General features: G+C 36.9%; 1 protein-coding gene across 5 annotated transcripts in view; it reads left to right on the top strand.

Annotated features, from left to right (window-relative positions):
- Positions 1-25,900, top strand: part of Lsamp (limbic system associated membrane protein) — a 2,156,433-nt gene that overhangs the window by 1,878,636 nt on the left and 251,897 nt on the right. The gene's annotated exons all lie outside the window — the stretch shown is intronic.

Genomic DNA, 25,900 nt, shown 5'->3' with positions numbered 1-25,900 from the left:
TACATAAATTTTATATAGTTGTCTCCCTAATTTAAAATAATGCTTATGTGTTAAGTCTACAACCCAGGTGTTTGGTAGAATAAAAGGGAACTAAAAGTTACGTGTAAAGTTCATTCTATTTTCCTCTAAATTTTTAACTGAGATGTTTAATTCCCCTGCCTCCCCACCCCGTCGTCTTTCCCCTCTTCATTTCTTTCCCTTCCTTCTTCTTTCTCCATCACTTTTCTTCCCACCCTTTCTCCTCATTGGGCTTTTGTGCATAATCATAAGCTATCAATCAGGAGACCCCATGAAGCATTTATTGTTGACCTGCTCTCCATGGTGCTGCAGGACTTGAGTAGTCCTTCAGTTCAGAGTTTCTTTCCTTATTGCCTGATTATCTTTTCTTAAACCCCATCTTCCTCTATGTTTTTTCTCTCACATCACTTCTTAGCCCTTCTTTCTTTGTTCAACATTTAAAGAATAACACTTGGTTCAAAAATTTCTGAAACAGTTGGTGGTAATATGACATCTGTTCCACTCGTGTTTCCCCAGGGAACAATTTTACTCCATCAGGGGAGGAAAATTGAATCACCATCTCCCCAGGCCTCTGCACCATTTAAGCAATTACTACTTGACAGTGTCTTCCAACTTGCAGCCCTGACGTGATGGGGACATAGATCACAGTCTGTGTGGCCACTCAAACTAGAAGAGACATCCTTGTGACTCAACTGCAGCGAGAGCTGTTTGAGAAGGGGTTGCCCAACCTTTTTACTTTCCATGAGAGGGCTAAATTCTCTCCCCAAGGCCAGTAGGAAAGAAGGCTAGGGTGATAGCTTTGAGGAAATAGTGGTCTTTGAATTTTTACTTCCTGATATGCTTCCAAAGTAACGATTGTTCCGAAGTAACTTGGAGGTGATCAAAATAAAAAAGTAAAAAATAACAAAGAATTTCCAAACAAAATTCAACTACTTGAAAGGGAGAATGCCTTTCCCAGCGAGCTCTGCATTTTCAGAGGAAGATTTGTGCTGCAAGAAGCAGCTTTTGGAAGTCATCTCAGGAGAAGATCCTCTTTTTTGCCTCACTAATCAGCCCTTTTGTGCTGTCTGGGTCCAGTGACAAGTCACATGGAACCTGCAGGAAAGCTATTTTAAACCCTTGTTTTGCTTGCCAAACATATAGGAAGCTAAAACTGACAAGGGAGGTCACCATCACTCACCTTGCTGCTCCTGGACTGTACTGCTGAGTCACAGCCCTTAGCTGTGTCAGGTACCAGAGCACAGAGCATCCTTTTCTTGTGCTTTGCTTTGCTTTGCTTTTCTTCGCTTTGCTTTCTCTCTGCCTGTCTCTGCCCCCGCCTTCTCTCTCTCTCTAACTGCTAATTCCAGTACCTGTAAAAGCAGACAAGAAAAAATTCTTCATTCTGTCATCATTTCATTTACTTTACACTAGATTTTATTAGTTGATGCTTTCCTGGAATTCTGAAATTTTACTAGGAATCTTGCTGGAATGCTGGATGCTACCCTGTGACCTTATAAGGGACAATTTATCTGTCACAAGATGTCACTGATCATACTCCTGATATTAATGAATTTTATGGTTGTTAGAAAAAAGACAGTATTTCATATCAATTCATATTTTGGATATTTTTTAAAAGAAGTAATTTAGAAGTAACTGGGAAATATGCCCTTGGCCTGGGGAGATGAAGCTCGCTCCAAACCTTTTATTTAGCTATTAAAACCTTGGCTAGGAAGCATGGTTTACTAGGGGAATGTGAGCAACATAACAACTGCCAGTATCTGGTTTGGGAAACATATCTAGTTTGTTGGTGATTTTCTAGTCTAAACCATATTTTTTTCCTCCCGATTCAGTGGTATTATTTTATTTTTTCTGATTTTCCCAACAATCTAATTTAAGAATAGAAGGCTGTATATTAAAGGTAAACCTGAGTTGTAGCCCTGTATCAGTCAGTCGGGCTCCTCATAGGAAACAGTCCTCAAATGTAAACTGAATCATTTCAAAGAAATTTAATACAGCATTTTAAAAAAATGTATTTGGGCAGGAGGCAGGGGGTAAAGAGAACACAGGTTTGGAGTAGTGCATTGCAGTGCCCTGAGGTGGTGAGAAGAATTTGCTAACACTTGTAGGCCTGCAAAGTGTTGAAGGAGAGTGGAGTTACAAAAGCCAGAGATTCTGGAAGCTTCATGCAGAAAGCCTTTGAGCAGAGCTGTGGCTTGTGTGGAGATGCCTTGGCATGGGAGCCAGAGAAATGAGCACTCTCATCTCACTCATCCCCTCCAGTACTTTCAGCAGTGCTCCTCACTAAGCAACCCCATTCAGGGCCAGAGTGAGGCTGCCATTAATGGAACTCAAATGGCAGTCTCCCCGGGCACAGCACAGTGGGGCTCTTGAGCAGCAGATGCATTGTACCAGTGGAAGATGGTCAGCAAAAGAATAACACCAGGGCTTGGTTAAACTTTCAGCTTCTTTTTAAAGAGACAGTATCTATACCCTAGGACCTTTAGCTTTTCTTTACATAAAAATACATGTATAGTGCTTAATTCAACATTGCTGTATGTGATTGGTTTATAATTATGTGCAGTAGAAGTGTAATATAAAAGCACTAGTATTCTTACCCAATTTCTGAAAGCTGATAGGTTTAAAAGTGGATTTTGGGGCACCCAAAACTCTCCTTGAGGAAAAAAAAGGGTTAATTGATCCAGGAAGATATGAGTTAGGTTATGCATGAGTCAGTTGGACACTTTATCCATTCAACAAAAGAAAAAGTATAACAGCAGTTGTGTGAGTGATAATCAAAGGTAACCACTCTCTTATCTAAGTACCTGGCCTATTTTAACCTCCAGCATAATGACCCAATTGCCGCACATTTATTTGGGTTTGGATGGAGAAAAGAAATGAGTGGCAGATGCCACCAAATAACTTGTTATAAATTACTAGAATTTTCAGATACTTCCCATTCCAACTAATGATCATTGAGAGGAAGAGAACACTTAAGAACATAGAGACTACTGAAGATGAATTGCCCGTTCTGTGGCTTTGCTATAGACTGCCCCTGAATCAAGCTTTACTGTCTATAAATTCTACTAGCAGCCACGTATATAGCCAAAAACTGCTCCCAGATTACTCTCGTTGATGCCTTCTGATTCTGTTTGCCAGAAAGCAGAAATAGCCAAGCCTGGTCAATCTCATTAAAGTTAGGACAGATGGACACCCCTGGCTTCAGGCTTCAGTAGGCCATTTCAATCCTCACTAACACAGACACTGTATTTAATGTGTCCTAACTGTTGTCTGAGAGTAAACCAAGAGACTGTTCCATGAGGACAGAACTTTCACAGCATTAGCTCCTATAACAAAAAATTCACCTCATTCATTCCTGCACTTCTTTTCAAGCCTTCTTCTGCAATAGTGCATTGGTCCTCTTTACTTTTAATTTCTGTATTCTCTCTGTGTCATATGCTGCTTCACATTATGACAGAGAAAAGAAACAGAAAGTCACTACATAGTGAAAGGAATCGTGCCTTTGAAACCAGACGCTGGTTTGGTTCTGGTACTGCATCTTTAGCACTGTGACCTGGATGAATTATATTACTTCATTTGACCTCGGTTATATTATTTTCAATGGAAAGGTGGCATTATCTTGTTTATAATAACAGGAAAGGACATCACATAGATATAAAATGTGATTAATAAATGGTTCAATTTGGTTCTCTTCATCATTAAGGTAGTGGGGGTGCAAAAGCAGCTCAGCGAAAACTGTTGCTAGATTCATCTTTGTTTATCACTATCAATTGAAGACATGTGATACTGTTTATTTTCTATTCCTTCTGATGATTCTAATTTATATCCATAGATGAGTTATATTGATCAGATATTCTTTTGATGGCACTTTCAACATTATCCATTGTCACTTCATTTTGATCAAGGACTCAGATAAAGTTCATCATAACATAACCCTCAAAACAGTTCTGCATAAAGTATCCCTTCCTTTGTAGACTAATGATAGTCTAGAACAGAATGTTCATTGGTTCTTTATCATCTTATCTAAGAAGTTAACACATATGACATTTCAACATGCATGCAATTGTCAGTGCTCCCAAAGATTTGAAAGATGCATAGTCATTCAGAAATCCTATCATTAATACTCTTCTCTTAACAATTATCATCCCATCATTTGCTACTAAGATAATGATATTCAGTGACAAAATTCAATCACAAATTCATCACTTCAGCAAATATTTATTAAGATCCTACCATATGCCAAACACTGTGTCTGACTTTTTTGGACATTCAAAAATGACTAAAGAATGTAACTGTGGCATCAACGACTCAATATGCATGAATGCCAAGGAGGGAAGTTAAGAGAAGGGGAGAACAGAAATATAAGCAATATGCGCAAAAACTACTATGGATATCTCAACGAAGTCCAATTGGAAGACAGAAAATTAATGGCTTTTTCTCTGGAATGTGGAGGAATTCTCTGAGTAGGAACTATGGCATAGGGCCTCATAGAATAAGACAGGCATGAAGGCAAAAGAAACAAAAGAAAGGGATGGATGGGTATAGAAGTGCTTCAGGTGTTCAGGAAATAATATGTTGTCTGTTTCAAATAGAATAAAAGGAACATGGAGAATACAGAGAGATCACCCTGGAATAATCAGCTGAGAACAGAATGAAGAGCTTTGAGCACTCTGATAAGGGTACTTGACTTTACCTTGCAGACTAGGATAAGAAAAGATTTTCAAGGGAGAATGAAATGAATTAGAGGCAAGTTTTATAAAGGATGCTAGGAATAGTAATGGAATGATTAAGTCTATATCACATATAGATATATTTGCTTGTGTGTAAGATTTTTCTGTTTTGAGTGGAGACATAGCCTTTTCTTTCTCCAGCTCATTTGCAATGCATAACATTGTCCTGCTCCTGAAAGAGGCTCATAAGCTTTTAAATGTATTCATGGAGAGTAGTCATCAGTATAGACCAGCTCATGGAGGGTTTCCTTGAGGGCATCAGATAGTTTTCCTGACTTGCTTAACTGAAAAACATGTCCCAGTGGATGGGAACTGCATTTCAGCATTAGTTAAGTATCTGAGTATGGCTGCATACAAAAAGAATAAATAAAACAGGAATATTTCTCAGCCATTTACAATGGGAGATGATTTGGACAGCTCTGACCTAACCAGCCATTTTATCAACTGCCTGACTTGTGTACGAGTGAGGCCTAAAATAGTTCCTGGATGCTGACTACAACACAGAAATGAATGAAATCTGGAGAGAGAAAAAAATAGGGCATTGTTAATGCTTGATTTTATTGTATGTGTGTTTTGGCTCTGTGCTGTGTGGTACACCCTAGTTGTCCCTTTAGACGGTCCAAGAACACTTATTATTTAGAAAAATGCATGAAAGGATCACACTATTGTACACAATTGCCCTGCCTCCCTAGCCATTGTCATTTCCTTTCAGGGTTCTCCCAGCAGAAGTATCTGACACCACTGCAGTGTGAAACAGACTCTGTCTGTTGTCATTCTACTCTACCTCCCAAACCAGGGCCTTGGAGCTTTGCTCCCCATCTAATCTCTGCCTCCCTACCTAATGACACCCACTAATGTGTGCTAATAGATGTCTGAGTGAAAATTAGCAGTGGTGTCCAAATCAATTAGACTAGAGTTTTGTGCAGGAACAATTGCTCTGTAAGCTGTGTGAGCTGTATTTTTTTCTTTTTCTTTCTTCCAATGGTGAAGTCACATAGCACAGGCTATGCTTCCCCAGTCCATATTTTCTACTTCCAAGTAGTCTAACTTGGTGCTTAAGGGGTTCTGATTGATCCACCCGATGGAGACGCCTCTACTAGTTCTATCTCCAGTAACCAAGTCAAGAAGAAGATGGCTGTATTACCCCCAAAGACAATATAGTCCGGCATAAAAGTCAGATCACCTTCAAAATATAGCCTTGGTGTGTGCTTTCAATTCTGAGAAGGGATGTGCTAATCAAAGTGCCATATATGGCTTTTTAGGCAAGATTGACAGTTATCTGGCTGGCTAATGGCTTCAGTAGCCAGCACAACTACTTTAGCTTCAGCAAAGTGACTTCCATTTCCCATCTCTTAAAACAAATGTTAAATTTAAAAAGAGCCTGAGCAGGTGGAGTAATGAGCTTTTGTTCTGAAGTTAGACAGACCTGGACCTTGACCCTATAGGCTGTAGAATCTTGGAGACATGAACCTGGGTTCTTACCTTACAAGGGATGTCATTTACCATGAAATTGTTAATCTTTTTAAGCCTCAGTTTATAGGTAACGTGGATATAATAATATAAACATTTCAAATGTAATTAAATAAGATATTCTTCAAATAAAGTGTATTATATAGCACATTCCCAATAAATGATAAACATATAATCATCAATCCTTCATTCTGCTTCTCAGAAACAATAACACACAATTTATGATTAATTCTTACATTTTGTGCTTTTTTTTACCACCTAAGAAAAATATTTCCGACCTACCTACAGTCTTACATCATTTTTTAACCCTATCATTATCTTTTTCCAAATTCGCCATTTCTTTCCAAAGCACAATAGTCAAATCTCCAGCTACTGCCATTACTACTTTCACTCCCTTATCTACTTATTTCCCACCACATGGTATTCAAAGATACTCATTGTGATATTCTGCAATGTCGTAAGTTCAACAGATGAATTCTCATTCCCCAAATATACCAGCACTTATAATAAAAATTAATAAGTGAATACTACAGAGAATGAAGAGCAATATTTAGAGAGAGTTGTAAAAAGTTGATCTGTATCTCTTTTATTTCATCTGCCTGTATTCATATTTTTTTCTTGCTTAGGGTGGAAGATCCTTTTGAACATTAGAATAACTGTCTTTATGCTGCTCATAACCTTCCCAGACCTCACTGCTTATTTATGCATTCCATTTTAGAGCTAACACTTTTCATGAGGCTCACCTCAGGCAATCCGTGTATATGGAATGATCTTATTCTCAAGAACTTCTGGCATCTGTTATAAAGCTTTTTCAGTATTGTAGCCTCCCTTTGTTTTTGTTTTTGTTTTGTCCCCCTCCCCCATTTGCATTCCAGAAATTTAATCACCACCTAAGCATGTAGTCTTTCAGGGGCAGCTTCTACAGCTTTGGGGAAACAGGAGACAGGTTGAGAAATGGCAGCATCTCCAAGCAGCCTGAGCCCTTTTCTCCTACCAGCATAGGTTTGTCTGCATTACCCTCCCAGGAAGCCTTCTAGGTCTAGCCAACCTAGCTGTGAGCACTGAGAATTGTCATCCCCGAATAACCCCCCAATCACAAACAAGCAGGTTTGCTTTATCTCCATAATGATTGCTTGTTGTGTTTTATTTTGCCTTAGTTTGTTATAAGTATAATTACATTTACATTTCAGGCTGCTAGCTGCAGCTCAGAAAGAGACCTGTCAGACTCCCCATTTCAGTCTGTGTCCCGATTTGCACATGAAGCAGTTCCCCATGAACACACAAACATCACACTCAGCTCTGTCAGATCGGCTTCATGGCCACATTTATCAAAATTATCCCAGAGTCCCTTGCAGAGACGAATATTAATAGGGTTCATTTAAAACCAAGAGTGTTACTAATGCTTTTTTCTATGTGCTAAATGGGAGGAAACAGGAATTACAAAAACAACAAAAAAAGACTGGGTGGTTAGAATAGTTAATAAGGTGAGGTGAAATCTCTGGGCAAGGGGAAATAATGCTGAGCTTTCAGAAATCTTGATACATCAATTTACATATTATTATTCCCATTGCTTTCCATCCAGAAGGCAAAGCAGCATTTCCCTGGATATACAACATACTGCCAGGTAATCAACCCTAACATTTTCCCTGCGTACATTCTGTCTGCCCACATATCTATACCGTTCTTACCAGGTAATACCTTAATTAAAAGGGAAATAATGTCACCTCTTCCATACTTTGGTAAAGAGGGCTCAGGCAAGAAGAGCAGAGGAAGCTTTTAAAACATAAGTGGAGACACATTAAATATGGATTATTTGCATTTCCCTCCAATTATGTCCAGCTCTTTGGATGCAATAGGCCAGGTGTTATTGGCAGATCAGATTCACACAGCAACAAGATAGCTTAGTAGTGTTCCTGGCAAGTTTTATTGGATAGCATTTCACACTGCGATGTGGCTTCCATGCCCAGTAAATGCCATTTTGTTGCCTTGTGCTGAGGTGACATCTGCTCTGAGTTAGGTAGATAGTGCTGTCACTCCCTCCTCAAGCAAAGGAGAGAATCAGACACAAGCCTTTCATGTCTTTTGGTAGTAAACTGACTTGATAGCTATGTATTGTCCTGCCAGAATCCTCATGTTTTGCATTCTACATGATAGAAGTAGACAAAATGCTTCTCTTAGAACTTTCTCTGCAAGCATATAAATCAGAAAGTTTTAAATTAATTGATTACTTTGTTTTAAAAAAACAGTGACCAGAGATGTTTAATAAGTAAAATATAATGGTAACAGGTGAAATCATCTTTTGTCATGTTTTAATTAAGTGAAATAGCATCGTAAGGAATAAATTTAACAGGATTTTTTTGGAGCTGTTAAAAACCTGATTCCATAGTTAATTTTACTTTTGGACCACAGACACTTGTTTAATTGAATTTTAGGGTTAAGAGCTCTACTGTGGAAGCTATCATTGTCTCTGGGAAAAAGGGGTCAATGCCATCTCTTGGACCAGGAGCCTGTTGGATCAGGGTAGTCTTCCTCAGGCCATCTAATACAACACTGGAGCAATGGCTCTTAAACAGAGGCATGTTTGCCCCTCGGAACATTTGGGAATATCTGAAGATATTTTTGGATGTCACAATTGTGAAGGCACTACTAGCATCCAATGGATAAAGACCAGGGATATTGTTTAACATCCTGTGAATGTACAGTACAACTCTCCTCACAACAAGGAATCATTCAGACCAAAATGTCAACAGTGCCAAGTCTGAAAAGTTCTGCACCAGAAAAACATGTAGAAAGGTCTAAATTTTCCAATAAGATCAAAAATTGAGTGCCAAAAAGACATTGGGTTTTAACACTTCTAGAATTTCTAGTGGAAGAACATAGTTGTTTATATGAATTTTACTAAAAGTTTATCTGCCTTGTTCTAGAAAGCCATCCTTTGCATGTTTTAGAGGGACACCTGCAGTGTGGTAAGAAAGAGAGAGAGAATGCAGCAAGGTTAGTTGGTTCAGACTTGCTCATTAGTAGCCCTGGCAGATACTGATAAGGAAAATAGAGTGGGGCTAAGTAATACAGATAGAAAGCAGCAGACCAAGAATTCTCACCCAATTTATTTTTTCATCCACAAAATGGAAATATTAACAGTACCTATCTTCTGTGAAAGGAAACATAGTAAGTGGTCAGCAACTGCTAGGTATTTTAATATCACATTCCACCTTATCACCTCTGTATTCCTCTGGAAACCTAAACATAAGAAATTCTAAACTTTGAGGGCTTTGCAAGCACAAGGTCCTGAGTTCGATCCCCAGTACCACAAAAAAAAAGACAGAAATCCTAAACTTGATAGAGTCATGCATGCTTTAAAACAGTAAAAATTTTCAGTCTGGGAATGTCCTATCTTTCACTTAATATTATCCATAAACTTAATGTCCAATTAACTTAATCTCAGTGAAGGGTATAATATGTATAAATGTTGGTTCTACTGTAGAAGTATTCGGATGTCTATGTTAAGAAAAAGTAAAGAAGGAATATAGCTTACTTGAAACATAAATTAACCCTCCATGTATATCCAAGTATGATAACCATAGAGAAAATGACCCCATATTCAAAAAGTTTTCAAAATAGTTAGTCCTTATATAGAATAAGAAAGTTATTCCATTCAAATATCCAAGTTTATATTTTATATTTTTGTGGCAATCAGAATACACAAGCTTTGTCACCTTCTTATTGAATTACAATGAAATGGTATATCAGGAGCTGTATCTATTGAGAATAACAAGAGTCTTTTGGTTGGTATCAAGTATTAGCATCAGTTGCTTTATTCCTTTTGATACATACCTCTCCATGGCATGACCAATTGTCATTTTAAAAATGTGACACTTACATTTTGCCTCTATTCACTGTGCTATAAGAATAGGCACAAGAGGCCTCATGTTGGGGGATATACAAAGTTCATTGTTCATTTCCCAAAAGACTGAATTTTGACTATGGATCATATTCATTTGCCTAAGCCCAAGGGATTTCGATTCCCTCTGTGGGGAGAGATAATTCTGAGATCAGATGTGTTTCATCAATCTTCAACTGAACCTTGGACATATATGATAAATTGATGTTCATTAGCAGGAGCCATGCAATTCAAAAATCACTTATTTGTTATACACCCTTCTTTTGATTATTTCCCAGGATCAATTTGCTACTTTATTGACTAGAATAGGTCTTCAGAACATATATGTAGTTCATTTTAGACAGTTGCAGTCCAAATGAAGTTGTTGGGAGAGACCCTACCATGATCAATTCTATCTGTATCAAAGATGTTCAAAATGGCATCATTATTATTTGATATCAAGGCTATCATCATCTTCTACGTAATTGTTAAGATAGGCAGTGGAACACAGAGGTGAGGAACCAACCAACAAAATCAGAATGCTGGGTTACAAAACTAAACAAGGATTGGCATGTAGATCATATGTATTTCAAGATTATGTGTTTTTATGAACAAGAAAAATGATTTTTTTCTTTTAGTCCAGATTAGTGGTTACCCCCCTGGAAGTCATTTTTCTTTGCTTATCTGAGACAGGGAATTGGACAGCTATCACCTCCCTCCATTTGCTTTTAATGAAGATAGATTGCTTTCATCAGCTTTTCCATTCCGAATTCTTCTCTTCTGTCTGTGGCTATACCACCCTGACCTCGTCTGATGGCATTTGAATTCTTCTCTTCTGACCTCCATTTCTTAAGCCCCATCCTGACATTAGGAGGGGCGAGTGGAGGTGAGGTTTGAATTCTTTTCCGTCTGTAGAAATTTTTGGAATGAGCTCAGAATCGTGGTGTTATGCCTGAGGGTTTCTCACCCTTCAGTTATGTTTACCTAGGTAGGACAGAACCGTTCATACACAACACAAAATGGCTTTCTCTTTGGGTGTGTTCTTCCACTGTTCAATGAGATTTCTTTTTCTTTCCTTTTCATTCCATTTCCAATAAGTAAAGAGAACCAGGGCATTTTTTTTTCCAAAAAGAAGAAAGGTAAAGAGTAGCTATTACCAGAGTGTGAAGACTCAAGATGAGACAGGGCTTTGGGGATGTAAGTTGAAGACTAGAAGGAGGACTTTGAAAGGTGAACCTTAGTGAGACAACCTGGTCATTGAAAACTAAATTGCCAACTTGCCTCCAGTGAACAACTGCACCTGCCCTTCATATTGCAGCCAATTTAATGTTTCTACTTTTATCTCTCTCATACAGCAGGCTCCAAACTCTCATAGGTTTTCCTGTGCCTCTTTTTTGTGATGCCTTAGCCAGCAGGACTGTTAAACGTTCCTGTGTATGCAATTTATTCCCACCTTCTTTCCCTCCATTACATTAAAATAAATTGAGACAATAATATTTGTAAGAGAAGTAAAGTTCTAAGGAGCAACAGCTCTTTCTCTAAGCCCTAATGCTTCTGGAAATGGTCCAGCTTTTCAAGATGGTGCATGGCATCCCCATGGAATGCAGGCATTGGAGCCTCGCCACCAAGGAAGAGATACGCTGTGAATACCTTACTGAAGTGTGAATTAACACTTTAAAACCTACTCTCTGAGACTGAATAATAGCTTCTAGAGTACGGTTTCCTTTGAAGGATAAAATTTTATAAGCAAGGCCTTAACCTCCCCAAATTTTTTTGCATGAATGAAAATGTTTGATAATGAATGATCATCAGGTGCCTACTTTTAATTACCTAAACAGGAGGGAGAAAAAAACACTTTTCCATAAAAAGAATTCAGAATGACAAATGTAGATTTGCTTATATGAAAACATCCAATTCAATCATTTCCAAAAGACTTAATTATTTCAACATGTACTGTTGAGCTTTCACAATAGCATACATTTCCCCAAAAGATGTTTCCAGTTACAGACTTACAATTCTCTATGCATGTAGTTCTCTAAAGACACCTCTACACATTTAAATATAGGCTATTTCAAACACTGGCAGGGAAGAAAAAAAGACCTTGGAATTGCATCAAATGTAGCAATTTTTCTCCTTCTCTCATGAAAATCTAAAGTAAATGTCATGCAAAATATTTTAATGCTCCCTTAAGAATGGTATTTTAATTGTACAAAAGAGAAATTATTCAACTGTGGTTTCGCAATCAACCATACTCTTGCCCAGTATACGAGATCTCAGTGTTTAGTCTTATGAAGCAGAGAAAATGACAAGTATTTGAGCAAGATTCCTATTCTGCTGCCCCTTTGGCTTTCTGACTTGCCCCTCTCTTACTTGAGGCCTAACAAATGAAAAGTCTTCAATTAAAAGTGGAAGTACTAAGCAATTGTGGTATATATCTCAGAGAAGGGGAGCTAGGCTTTAACCTACCAGAGAACACATGAATTAGAAATAGACAGAAAAGCACTCAAGCTCTTCCACTGGTGAAGAAATAAATACTATTTGGCTGCTTTAGGCTACTCTACAGAGATGTCACAAATTAAAGTAGAAGTTGCTGGTCACCTATTACCTCCCCAAAGTATATATTTCCAGAGAGAACTCTTCAGTCCTTCACAAATTCAAACATTCATTTTCTTTTCTTTTGTTCCAGAAAAATATTTAAGAAGGCTGTCTCTGACAGTCCAATCAAGTGTCACTAGACTGTTCAGAGAAAAGTCACATTTATTCTAAGTGCAGAAGTACTTTCATTCCAAACATCACGTTAAGTATTTTATAACCATTGTCATGTTTGGTCTCTAAAATTCTACAAGGTAGGTTAGTTTTCCCATTATATAGATGACAGAACTGAGTCGAATAAAATTAAATAACTAGTAAATTGATTAACCAGGAGAGAATCCAGTTCTGAATCCCAAAGCCCAGCTACTAAATTATACAACATACTTACATATTGAAAGACATAGTTTCTGCCCTTCTTCAAGCAATTCTGAGTTATTCCTTTGCTTAGGACATTTATTATGCTCACAAGTTTGTTACTAGACCCTGACCTCTTACTTGCATGAACATAGGGAAACTTTAACCATAGGGCTAGGAGGCTTGCCCTAAGGAGAAATTCTAGTTGATTTCTGAAATTCTCTTCTGAATAGAATAAACTTTTTCACTCATACGAAGCTTTTTTAATTTATATTATACATGATATGGAAGTGAGTGCTGATAGATTTGAGAAGTAGTATATAATCAATTGTCTATTTTCCCCAGCAAATGAGAAGAGTTGATTTTATAGACTAAGAATTTACTGTCTAATATGTTAAAATACATACTGGTTATTTTTAATCTTCTCCCACTTTCTGTCAGAAAATCATTTTCTTGAAATGGTAGCAAACTACCTTTTTTTTTTCTCCAAGGAATAAAGAGTGCATTCTTATTTAAAATAATACTGCATGGGGAAACAGCTTCTGGAGTTAAGCATTAGAATAAACTGAGGTTAGGTAGAAACTTATCAGATTGGGCATCATTGACATATACAGGAGCCACAGAGTTTAGTCTCTAAGTCCCAAATTATAACACAGACTAAGTCAGGTATAGCTGTACAGAGATGGGATGGGGAATATTTCACAAGCCCCACATAAAAGGCAGTGATATTACCATAGAATCTTAATGAAAAGTTAGCTCCCTTCTCTGCTTTCTGAAAAAAAAAGTGTACTTAAAATTTTTATAAATGTGTAAATTCCATATTCTTTCCCTAAATGATTTGGTCTTTCATCTACCATCCTGGAATCTAGAAAATTGGCACGTGCTATTTTTAACTTTTTTATAAATATACAGACAGTGATGTATGGAAAACTTTCCTAGCATAAAGGAGCCCTACTAAGAGGAAAGCGCTGTATGGGGTGCAAATCTAGGTCTCCAGAAGTCTTGTATTACTGAATGGGGCTGCTCTTCGATAACTCTGTGCTTATCTGGGTCAGATCTTATTTTCTATTCAGAGCCACACATTTTCAGTTTGTCCTCTTCACTATTATTCCCAAATTCTCCCTAGTTGGCCTTGAAAGTAACTTATGTACTAGAAATATATTCCGGTGAACTTTCTTTATGTTTTTCTTATGAAGAAATGATTGCATAATAAAGAGACCTGCAAAATGCTAAATATAGAACCATTTCACAATGGGATACTTGAGGGTATATGCAACCCATATTAGAAACCTTATTTGTTCTGGTAAAATATAATTTTGTATTCCAGTAAGGGAGATCAATGCAGAGGCCTTGATTCCTTCCATTGATTATATAACATAGTTTCCTTAAATAATTCCTGAAGCATTGTCCTCCTCTGACTGGAAGGAGGAAAAAAAAAAAAACCTTTTCAAGTACTAAAGATACCAAGACAGAGGAGAACCTAAAAATATAACCAAAGACTCTTTCTAGCAGCTGTGCTATTTACTAGCAAGCATATGCAATCGGAGAGAAACTTGGTTATAGTACCTGGACTACAAAATAAGCATTTTAGTGCAATGTTTCCTCAGGCAATTTCTAGAAATATCTGGCATGATTTCATAATATCTACAGGTGTAAATACAGTTTGTAACCTTTGGCTGAAAATGCTGTTTTGGTAATTCAAACATTTTACACTATCTTTCCATGGATTTTACAGAGTGCTTGCTTTCGTGCTATGCATCTCATATAAAATTATGAGATTCATATTTGAGAATGCTTTTTGAGGATATGTGACTTGTAGAACAGAGACAAGAAAACAGGCTCTTAATACCAAAGGTTTATGGTCAGACCTAGTTGTGCATGTTGGAAACTTTTCTCAGGTGGCAAAGACAAATGTGAGGCACAGAACATGGCAAAGACAACAATGTCTGATCCTGTACTGTAGCTTCAGTATCACAGAGCAGAGGAGAAGTTTCCATACTACTTATAGATAATGGCCAATGTCAGGCAGAAAGCTGTAATTTATCAGGAAGTAAACAGAAATGGACAAATAGACTAAATAAATTGTATGGTCATCAGTAACCATACCAAAATCCCTACTGGACAGAAAAGAGGACTGTAATTCAACTGTCATTATTATGAAACATGAAGGACCTTGAGACATCAAATCCAGTTTCTAACTTTCAAGCTAGTGAACTTCTAAATGAAAGTTGTAACGTCTGGTCTTTTTGATGCTGTCTTGGTCAGAATAATTAATGTTGGCTGCCCCAGCAAACACTGCTGAGCTCTCATGACTCATGAAGCCTAGTCCAGTCAGGTGGCCCTCGGTGACATAGCAGCTATGCCATCTGGATCCCATACCCACCACAGTCACATGACAAGGTAGAACAGCAATGCATGGATTTATTAAGGGACAGGCCTACATATGGCTTATCTCACTTTTACCTACATTTTCTCGGCCAGAGCCCAAAGTCACCCCAACAGGTTGAGTAATGTAGAGGACATGGATACTTGCTAAACACTGAGTCTTTCCCATAACCTTTAAAGAATTAGACTGTAAATTGGGAATACCATTCTGAAGCGTATTGAGAATAATCACACATCTTTGCCCTTTCATGAAGTAAATGGACAAAGGATGTGGGTCATAATTCCCGGAGTACAAACAGGACTCATATAAGAAGTGTCTGAATAGATGACTATCTGGGAAACCAAGGATTAAATGTTAATTCTTTCTCTTTGGTTTTGCACTGATTTGGAGAATGTGAAGCATTTGTGATTTGTAATGAGGGAGGTTAAATACAAAAAAAAATAAATCTGCTTTTGGGAAATACGTATATTCAGTAAGGGTCACATTTTCATTTTCCCAATCTCCTATTCCTTCTCCTACCTATTATCATTTTAGTAGAGCAATTTGAAATTCTTTTCAGTCTAGTATAACTGAAATGGGTCCTCATTCCCATGAGGACCCATAAACTAAGGTGTACTTTGAGTCAAGCAGTTTAGCATCTGATCGAATGAGAGAGAAATGTTATAAAGTTTTTAATGTGTGAATGCTGGATTTAGGTGGCAGGAATAGCCATAACAGCTAACATTTACACATGTGAATGTCCTAATCCCAAGTAATGTTATCCACATAGCATATTTCTGTTTGGTTGATAATTTTTCTTTTTTACAGTGTTTTAAGACACTTTCAAAAACATTTATAATAATTTACTCTACATTGTAATTAGACGTAGTGATTAGAATCTTGCTCACTTACTTGGCTGTTTTCCCTTAAATAGATGGCACCAGCTGTCTTATCACTGAAACCTGATCTGACTCCCAAAGCTGTCAGAGAGGCCAGCATACAGCAGAACCTAATCTGTTGCGCAGCTTCATGAAAAATTAACAGAGGGGCAGAGTTTGGCGTTATATTTTTTTGATAATGTTGTATATATATATTAAATATATTGGAGAAGATTTTCTTTGAAACTTGAACTTTGCCTGCTCTGGGTATACTTTCAATTTACATGACATGGAAGGAGGCTGAAATGATCTTCTCTGGCAACTTCTAATTATTACAGGAAGTGCAAACAGCTAAAAATGTGCAGTTTGGAGTTGAGCCACTTGGGGTATTTTACCATCAGGAGAATGCTGTGGCTGTATAATTAATGGAAGAAAGCATTAGCAAAAGGGTAAGAGAGCAAAGTAATCACAAGTAGCCCTGAGTATTGTTTCTCTGCAATTTTACCATGGTGTTGAATATTCACTAAGTTATCCCTTTGTTCCTTTACCACATGATAGTGAGAAATCTTATGAATCTGGGCACTGTCCTTTTGTGTGACAGTTAAGAGAAAGTATCCCTGGAAAATTGAAGGTGCTCAGTGGCCAGTGTCTGTCATGGCCAAGTTATTTTCTAGTTAAAGTGACTTGCCTGAGGCCAACAAAGGGTAGACAGAGCAGTAGATGGACCAGCTTGCCCTTTCCCCAGGGACTGTAAAGGAAGAAATGTGGTCTGATGGTGGCCACAAGGCCTGGTTGTCAGACAATCTGGAGCTGCTTAGAACTGGTAAAAACATAGGAATTCTACTTGGTACTGCAATGTGCATTCTGTCTTAGGCAATCTGTGACTTACTGAGACCAAAGTCCTAACTATCACGTCAGGTGCTTTCCATCAGTTGAAATTAGACAGGAGGACACTGAATGTGGCAGTTTGCCTGCACTTGAATGTCCACCAGGGCTTCCTCTTCCTGCTCTGTACCTTGCCTCTTCTACCTGTGACAGGACATAGAGGACAGATGGGACTGTAGGTATGGCTCATCTTCCTCCTCTAAGCATCAGCTTCCAGAAACTAATGCATGCTCTATACATTTCCAACTCGAGAGACATAGAGGTCTAGCTCTATAGAAAAAAGCCACTATCCCCAATGGCCAGCAGGTAGCTACTGAATAGAGAACCAATGCAGCACTTATCAAGAGAAAACTCTCCTCAGTTTCCCCATGGAAGGGCTACTGAGCCATTCTTAGTAGCATCTGCATCACATTCTTCCCTCACCCAGCCTTATTTTCACAGCAGGCATTTTTTTTCCTTTTTAAATTTTTTTTTCCTATATGAGCTGTGTTCCAATGGTAGTTAAAACCATCTCTTGCTGGAAGGGTCAGTGAACACATCCTGTTGGATAAGCACCAGCATTGTGAGATGGATACAAACACAGTCACAGAGGATCACGGCTGCCTCAGAAATCATTTGCTTGAGTGCTCCAACCCCACAGCGTGTTACCAAGATACTGCTTTTTGCAAGAATTGATCAGCTCTCCTAAACATAGGTGTTGTGCATGTTTATGTGTGAGACTGGGAGCCAGGTTGGTGAGATTTTGATAGGCAGTGTTTGTTTCCTTAGGACTTGGAGGTTTGAATAAAACATCACAGCAGGGTGCAGAAGCAAGAGAAGAGAAATCATTGACATTTTCCCATAACATGCCCAGGGCTCTGAACAAACAGAAGAGAGCTGAGGCCCCTCCATGTCTAACTTCACATTTAGCTCAAGATTAATGAGAGACTTACCTATTTGGGATTTATTTGTGGAAGCAGGAAAAAAGAGTGTCCCCTCTTAGTACCATCACCATGTTCCTATCTTGAGTTTCACAAGGAAGAAAAGAGACATGGGAAATCCGATGTCATGAACATGAAATTAAGGGACAGGACCACATGACACAGGCACTGAACAGGCTTGCAGGGATAGATCTAGTTTCTATTGGAAAAATTTTTGTTTGAGTTTTACAGGTTATAGATATTATCACCAGTTTTAGCAAAATAGTCAAAACTAGACAAATTTTTAATCATATAATATTGGAAATGAATAGAGCAGAATAAAACTAACTCTACTAAACCAAACTCCCATACTTTGAAATAGTGATGATGAACCTTTTAGAGCTTCCAGTGATACAAACAGCCCCCTATGGGACATGTGGTAATCAATGACTTTTGCACTCTTGTACTTGACACAGCTACTCACTTGCTCAGACTATCTTATCTGTGGTTATGCCCTCGTCATTTTGGCAGCTCTTTAATTCCATGAACTTGGCAACATCTCACATGTCAGTGGTAGATAATTTAGTCTATGAAAAACCAAGACTTTCTTTTACTCTTCATGACACAATCAGAACTGATTACAAACTCAGTACTTTCTCTCTGAATCCTTGAAACATTGGCTATGATAATGAACCTCACTAAGTCTCAGTTTCCAACCACTGACTTGGGAAAGGGAGGTTACAATCATATCTGTTTGAGCTATCATGCGGGCTTATAGTATGAGCAAGGTGTATACCAGTATGGTGTAAACTGTAAAATATTGTGCTACCTCACATTGCATTGTTCTTTTTTTTTTTCCATTAAGTTTACTGGTACATTTTAGGTGTACAATACAGTTACATTCATCATTGGGATATTGTACCTTTACATGATGTATCTTGGTTCTTATTTTTTCCCCATTCCCCTGCCCTCCCTTCACCCTCTCCACCTTTCCCTAGTTACAAAGACTTTGTTTCCATTTTTTTCCTTTTCTCATATTTTTTCTTTTCCCTTCTTTAGAAGGCATTGTTGTTATTATTAACATTATTATCGTTTCTTCTCACTTTTCTAATTGTTTATGTCTTCTTTCATTTTAATGTTCATTTGCCTCTCCAACAAAGAACAAGCACAGATGAAAAAAGGGAATCTAACTCATGTTCATCAATTCAAATTTTTATTTTCCTCCCTCACCATAAAACTTGCTACGACTTATTTACCTCTTTGGAATTTGCAAACATATTTAGAATTGTATAAAGTATTCAATCTCCCCTAGCTACATTTTACATTTTTAACTACAGTGTTTGCTACCATTCTATATAATTTTGGAATACTTATAATTGGCTTAAATGTATTAATTAATTTATAATGGCAACTCAATTTGTTTAGAAGGAAATAATGTGAATGTTCTACGTTCTGTTCAAAATGGTTCATAGTAAGCTTTGAACAGGGCAATGCAAAGAAAGAAATTCTAAAACCTCCTGTCAATTCTATTCTTTGTCTAAATATTCTATCTTCTGGGCCCTTGAGCAGTGGCAGGAAAAATCTTTTATTGTTTTCTTTGTATTCTAGGCATGCTTTACTTCACCCTGGTTGGTTTCTATTAGAATCTACTTCCTTCCCTACATACAAAGAACTCTATGTGCCTTAAGCAAGTAGAAAAATAGAATTTAGGCTAGTAATGTGGGCATGAAATCATTAAATTTAAAGAGTTCTTACAAACATCAAAGTTATCATATACATTTCTGATTGCTAAAATGAAATGAAGAAATAAGGTGAACATTACCTGTGTGCCCATCACATAGGTAGTGGGGAAAAAAATAAGAACTAAGATACATCATGTTCAGGTACAAACACCCAATGATAAATGTAAATGTATTGTATACCTAAAATGTACCAATTAATATATAAATTTAAAAAAGAAATAAGATGAACAGTAACCATTTTGAAAATGTTAGAGTAACTTATTTTCATGATAACCTCCCACTGGCACTTCTGTTGAGACAATAATAAACTGGGTGATCTAAGTCATAATTGCCATCATTTTACACACTCCTGAACTCTGCCTGTGTCTAGCACAGTTCCATTACATGATGTAGGGACTCAAAAATTATTCTTGGTCTATATTATCCTTACACATAGTAAACAAGATGCCATCTCTGAAACCTTTTACTTCTAATTTCTATTTGTTCAAAGTTCTTTTATGTTTAATTTAAAATTTCTGCTTTTCATATAAGGATTTAGTCTTAATAATGTCTTCTCAACTGAAAAATTCATATATAGAATATAGAAAATGTGTTCTGTACCTTCAATCTTCAAAAAAAATTAATGAGGAGAAAAAATATTTGGGTCGCACATAAAATATTTTATAGGCTTTAAGGTTTAAAGCTATAAGGAGTAAATTTTTAGTAGATAACAAGGATACAACCTCAATTTCTACCTTCTCTAAGAATTATAACAAATAATTCCCTTTAATATATAGAAATATATCTTTTAGAATACAAAAATATGAGAAGATCTATTTCTATTTTCTCTTACAGTCTTAGGGTGCCACTTTCATTCTTTGTAATTTACCCAGTTGCTATTTGCCGCCTGCCCAAGGTAACCTGATATTTTTGATCTCTCCGCTTCATACCACTATTCCTGCCAAATAAAACCATCTGCTCTGGGTGGACAGTATCTAATATCTATCCCTTATATCTGAGAAATGAGGAAGATAGTTTGCTTACATAAAAGGAAGGCAACAGTTTCATTCTTTCCATCTATTGGTTAAATCAGCATCTGGAAGCTTACCCAAATTAGCACAAACAAATATCCAAACATCTGGAATAAGGTCCTGGGAATTCCAGGTTGTGAAGGAGCTGCTGACTAGTGGAGAAACTGCAGCCTCAATGAATGGTCAGAATGGTTCCCTTTACACTTAGTAAAAGCAATGACCTGTTCATTGTAATGGCCACTTGACATCCCACAGTAGCGACTGCTGAAGCATCAGTAATGGACAACCTTACCTTGTCATGGATGTTCGTGTTGGTTCTAAACCAGCCCACACACTTAGATTTAAGGGTGATTCTAAACATTTAATATATGAGGTAAAACTCCAATATACCTTCTTTTTAGGTAGAATAAAGGACTATTAGGACATGCCACACATATATCACCATAAGGAAATATCCACTACTCAATGTTACATAAGTGAATTGCATCACATTTCTTTTTCTCAAGGTTACTATTTTTGAGTTATTCTAACCCAAATTAACCCTCTCTTTTGATGGTAGCTACTGTCAAAGATGAGTTTCTAGAGACCATTGTGCTGTGGATCTGATGTCCTAGAATTGTGCTCAGAGGGCCACTTGAGAATGTGATAATGTAGGACTCAGGGGCTCCAAAGAGTGTCTTTCCTACACTGCTTATGCCTCGGCTGGCAGAATAAAAATTCAGCTCTATCTCAGAGGACCATGGTAAGTGAGGCTTTAGGCACTAACTTTTAGTTACACGTACAGGTCAGAAGCTTCTTTTCTAATTAAAAGATAATGACTACTTTTTGACCGTGCATTGTTTGAATATGTCATTTTTATGAGCTTCTCCACTCCTGTTTCCTTGACTCCATCACATTATCACACATGAAACCTAGGATTGCTTTGATTTGGGCGTACATTCTTTTAAATAATTAGCATATTATCCCTGTTACCTTATTTGGTTCTTCTTTAATGCATGCATAGGTATAGCACTTATAATCATGCCTAGCAGACATTTGAGTAACTGATATATATATATATATATATATATATATATAGTGAGATTTTTTACTTAAGAGTGTCACCTGATATAGAAAGAACCCATGATTTTCATATGTTCCATACTCACTCATGAAATCTTTGTCTAAATGGAAGCATGTTCCTACAGAACATGATTCAAATACTAACTTCAGAGGCTGATGTTTCTTGCCTAATGGATCCTAACAGAGGTGAGAACTAGAGCTAGTGCAAAAGAAATCATCTCTGCTAGATATTTTATTTTGCTACAAGGTCTAATACCTCACTGACTCAAATTACAGTCGCAAAATACCTGGTAACATCTGTTGTTTGCAAGAGTAATGACTTAAGGAAGACCTATATTTTACTGAGAAAATTTACATATGTAATGATGACAAAATTTTATTTGGAAAGCATTTTCTTGGGAACCCAAGAGTTAGTTGTTTCTGAAAGTTTTGTTGAAATTTTCTTTGCTTATAGTTGGATACCCTTGCATCTTTTTGTCTCTTTCTATTACAGGTATAAAATGTCTGAACTTTGACTACAAGGCTGAACATATTGTTACAGCTCTTCCCATTAGTAGAAAAGGGTTCAATGCATACCTTCGGGGTGATTTACTGTTACTGTCAATAGTAACCATTAATTATTAATTATAGTAATTAAGTATACCTTTTGGCAATAATAGAATCTGCAAAAATATAACTAGAATGTCATTAGCACATAAATGCATGAAATATTTTATCATGTTATCTTGGGAAGGGTTAAGCCAATACTGCTTCACTAAAAAAAAAAATTATTGCTTTACTAGCCAGTGTTAACATGAATAAATAATACATACATTTGTAAAACTTCTTAGAGTTTACAGATGGAGTTCACATGCATCATCAATTTATTTGACTATAATTTCACTCCTGTAATATTATCTAACATTAACCTTTTGTATTACCTCAATCTCTGGATGAGGAAACTGAGACTCAGGAAAATTTAAATAATTTGCTCATTTGAAATTGCTTAAGCATTCACAATGTGCCTTAGGATGGGGATAACAAAAGCAAATATCAGAGAGTATTTTGCTGCATTGGGAGCTAGTAGCAGGGCAGGGTCAAATCTGGTGCTCAATCTACTACACTGTGCTGCAGTCTCCAATCCCATCATCCATCCTGGAAACTTCCACACTGTGCACTAAAACACGCTTTAGTGGCATTTATAGAACCAAAATGCCAAGCTGGATAGATGTTTGCTGTTTCACAAGATGGCATTTATGTGTTATATTATATATTTTATTCCTATCATTGACTCCTGGGATAGTGTTTATTAAAAGTCAAGCACTGCTGAATAAATATACTGTGTATTTTAGAACTTTGTTTATTTATTTATCTATTTATTTGTTGTGGTACTAAGGACTGAAGCTAGGGAGTTTGCACTAAGCTACATTCCCAGGCCTTTTTTATTTTTTCAGAAAAGGTCTCTCTAGGTTTCTAAATTGCCCATGCTGGGCTTGAACCTGTGATTTTTCCCCCTGCTGTGGCTGCTGAGTGCTGGGATTACAGGGATGTTCCACCAAGCCAAGCTTTCAGAACCCAAGTCTTATATAGACATGCTGTACTACACCAGAGCCTGCCACATGTGTAAATGGCAGCTTAAGCTTCTCTCACTCTATTCAAGAAAAGTTAGAAAATTTAAGGAGTTTAGAGTGTTTTTTAACCCCTTATCATTACCACACACACTAAACAAATACACCTTGTCCCGACTTTGAATGAGTAATAACTAGTGAGTCTGATTGGTTACTAATTTGTACCATTATGAATGGCATTTTGAATTGTATACGTTATAACTGCTAATTATTTGAGGTTAAGGAAATGAGCCAACTGACCACTTTTCTTTCCTACTCTGGAATATTGATTGGTTTCCTTCTGTTAGTTGGTCAGTTAGGGAGAAACAATAAAGGCATTAAACTACTCACAGCAGGAATTAGATGATTTTGCAGGCCTAAGGTTATTTTTAAAGCAGTGTGTACTGACACTTAAGAAGCAATGATAAATATGCAATTAAATTAGTTTTGTGGGAGCCAAAGAGGTATGTAGACAAAGTAAACAACAATTTACATCTATGTACAGGTCTCTCTTCAAATTTTCACCCTATGACTGCTTCCCAACTTTCAAGAGTTAAGATTCTTTGGTTTAGGCAACAAAAATTGACTAATTTGAGTTAAAAGGGTGATTTGTTGGATCAATATAGAATAGCTCATAGAATCAAAGAGAAAATAAAAACCTCGTCTTGAAAAGCATAGAAGTTATGCCTCTTAGGTCATCCAGGTTGCAGAAACTAATGAAGAACAATAGTCCTTTCTGTGAACATGACACAAATAGTATTTTCACATTATTTTCATTCTTACTAAGGATGACTATCTAGGAAATAATGTTTAACATGATGAACTTACTTGTATCAGGAAGTGTAAGTTGTTTATTTTTCAAACACTGTAATATCGATTTATGCTCAATTCTTGGGTCATCATAATACTCTTGAGAAGTTGGGTTTTTTCTAGAATATCTCTATTCATAGTATACTAGATGATTTATTATGTTTTCCTACATGCAAGGCCGCGAACTACTTATTTAATGTTTTCAAACTTCTCAGTTTCAGTGATTTCTCCAATTAGTCTGGATGGTTTTATTTTACTTTGTGGCTAATGAGAGCTACTTATATGGTAAGGAACTGAACTTTGCCTGTCATGTTCCAGCTTCCCCAATTTATTCTTTGGCTCCTAATTTTGTTTGTGATTATTTTTATTTTGCAGAAGCTTAAACTTTCATTGTTGTTATATCTGTTAACATTTCATGATTTCTTTCATTGCTTTTGTGCATGAATTATCCTTTTCTATAAGATCAGTTCAATATGTATATATGTTTCTTCTTTTCCTTTGAATTTTTTGCTATTATCAGAACTCTAAATCACCTGAAATTTATTTATAGTATGGGAATCAGATTTTTCTCCAGTAATTTTTAGCCAATTTCCACTTGAAAGATAAGTATCAATCTAATTATTATTTCTGAACAATAAAGAAGCATAAAATAATAGTTACCTGATATAGATTGACATTCTCTGGAGATGACTCTACTCAGCTTTTTGTGAACCTTGCATTATGATTTAGTGGTCAGGGAAACAAAGGCTCTATTGCTTGCCTTTAGAACTTAGTGAAGGGCACAGGTAACACAGCGATTGTGATTCAGTATACAGCATGGAACAATAAGGGGCCTACGGTGAAAATACAGGAGGGACAGTTTACCACACTTGACATCAGAAACAGGTAGCCATGGAGGTGGGAAGTGACGGAAAAGTTGTCCTGGCAGAAAGTAAGAGGACAAGATGAGTGTCTAAAACATGAAGGGAGAAGGGGCTAACCACATGAAGAGCTGAAAGAAGAACATTTCACATAGGTACAAAAACCAGAGTCAAATGGCCATGTGTGACATGAATAGAGCACATTCTCAGAACCAAATCTTGTTTGATCTGACTTCTGAGTTGGATGTTTCAGTGCAAAAGGAGGAAGAAATTAAGTTGGAGAGAATAGCAAAAGCTAATCATGAATGACCCATTAAACCTTATTAAGAAGCTTAGATTTCAAAGCTTGAGGGAAATTAGATTAATCAAGGGATACTATGCTCAAATACATAATTTAGAAAAAAATGATTGTCATGTGGTGGATGTAAGGTGCTGAGCCCAAGAAGAGGAAGAGTAGAGGCAAGAAATTCTGTTTTAATTTTCTTGTGACAATTCAGATTTTAAAAAATGGAAATGTCTATGTCTGAAACAAGGCTTCCTGGGAGTAATAAAGGAATTTAAAAGGGATAAGCCACAAAACTTCAGGGTCAAATGAAAACAATGAAGGAGAGCAGTTAAGGATGATCCCTTATATTATTTATTTTGGGGGTTTGTGTTATTTTTGTTGCTCCGGCAACTCTTTACATAATGGACTATTCAAGCTAATCAAAATGCAAGTGTGCAAGTGTTTCATGGAAAGACGGAGAGAAGAGACATCGG

This window comes from Heterocephalus glaber, unplaced genomic scaffold, assembly GCF_053883595.1.
Source record: "Heterocephalus glaber isolate CG9 unplaced genomic scaffold, H.glaber_assembly_v1.0 deba00000122, whole genome shotgun sequence".
Lineage (NCBI taxonomy): Eukaryota > Metazoa > Chordata > Mammalia > Rodentia > Bathyergidae > Heterocephalus > Heterocephalus glaber.
This window is presented reverse-complemented; position numbering and strand designations above follow the sequence as displayed.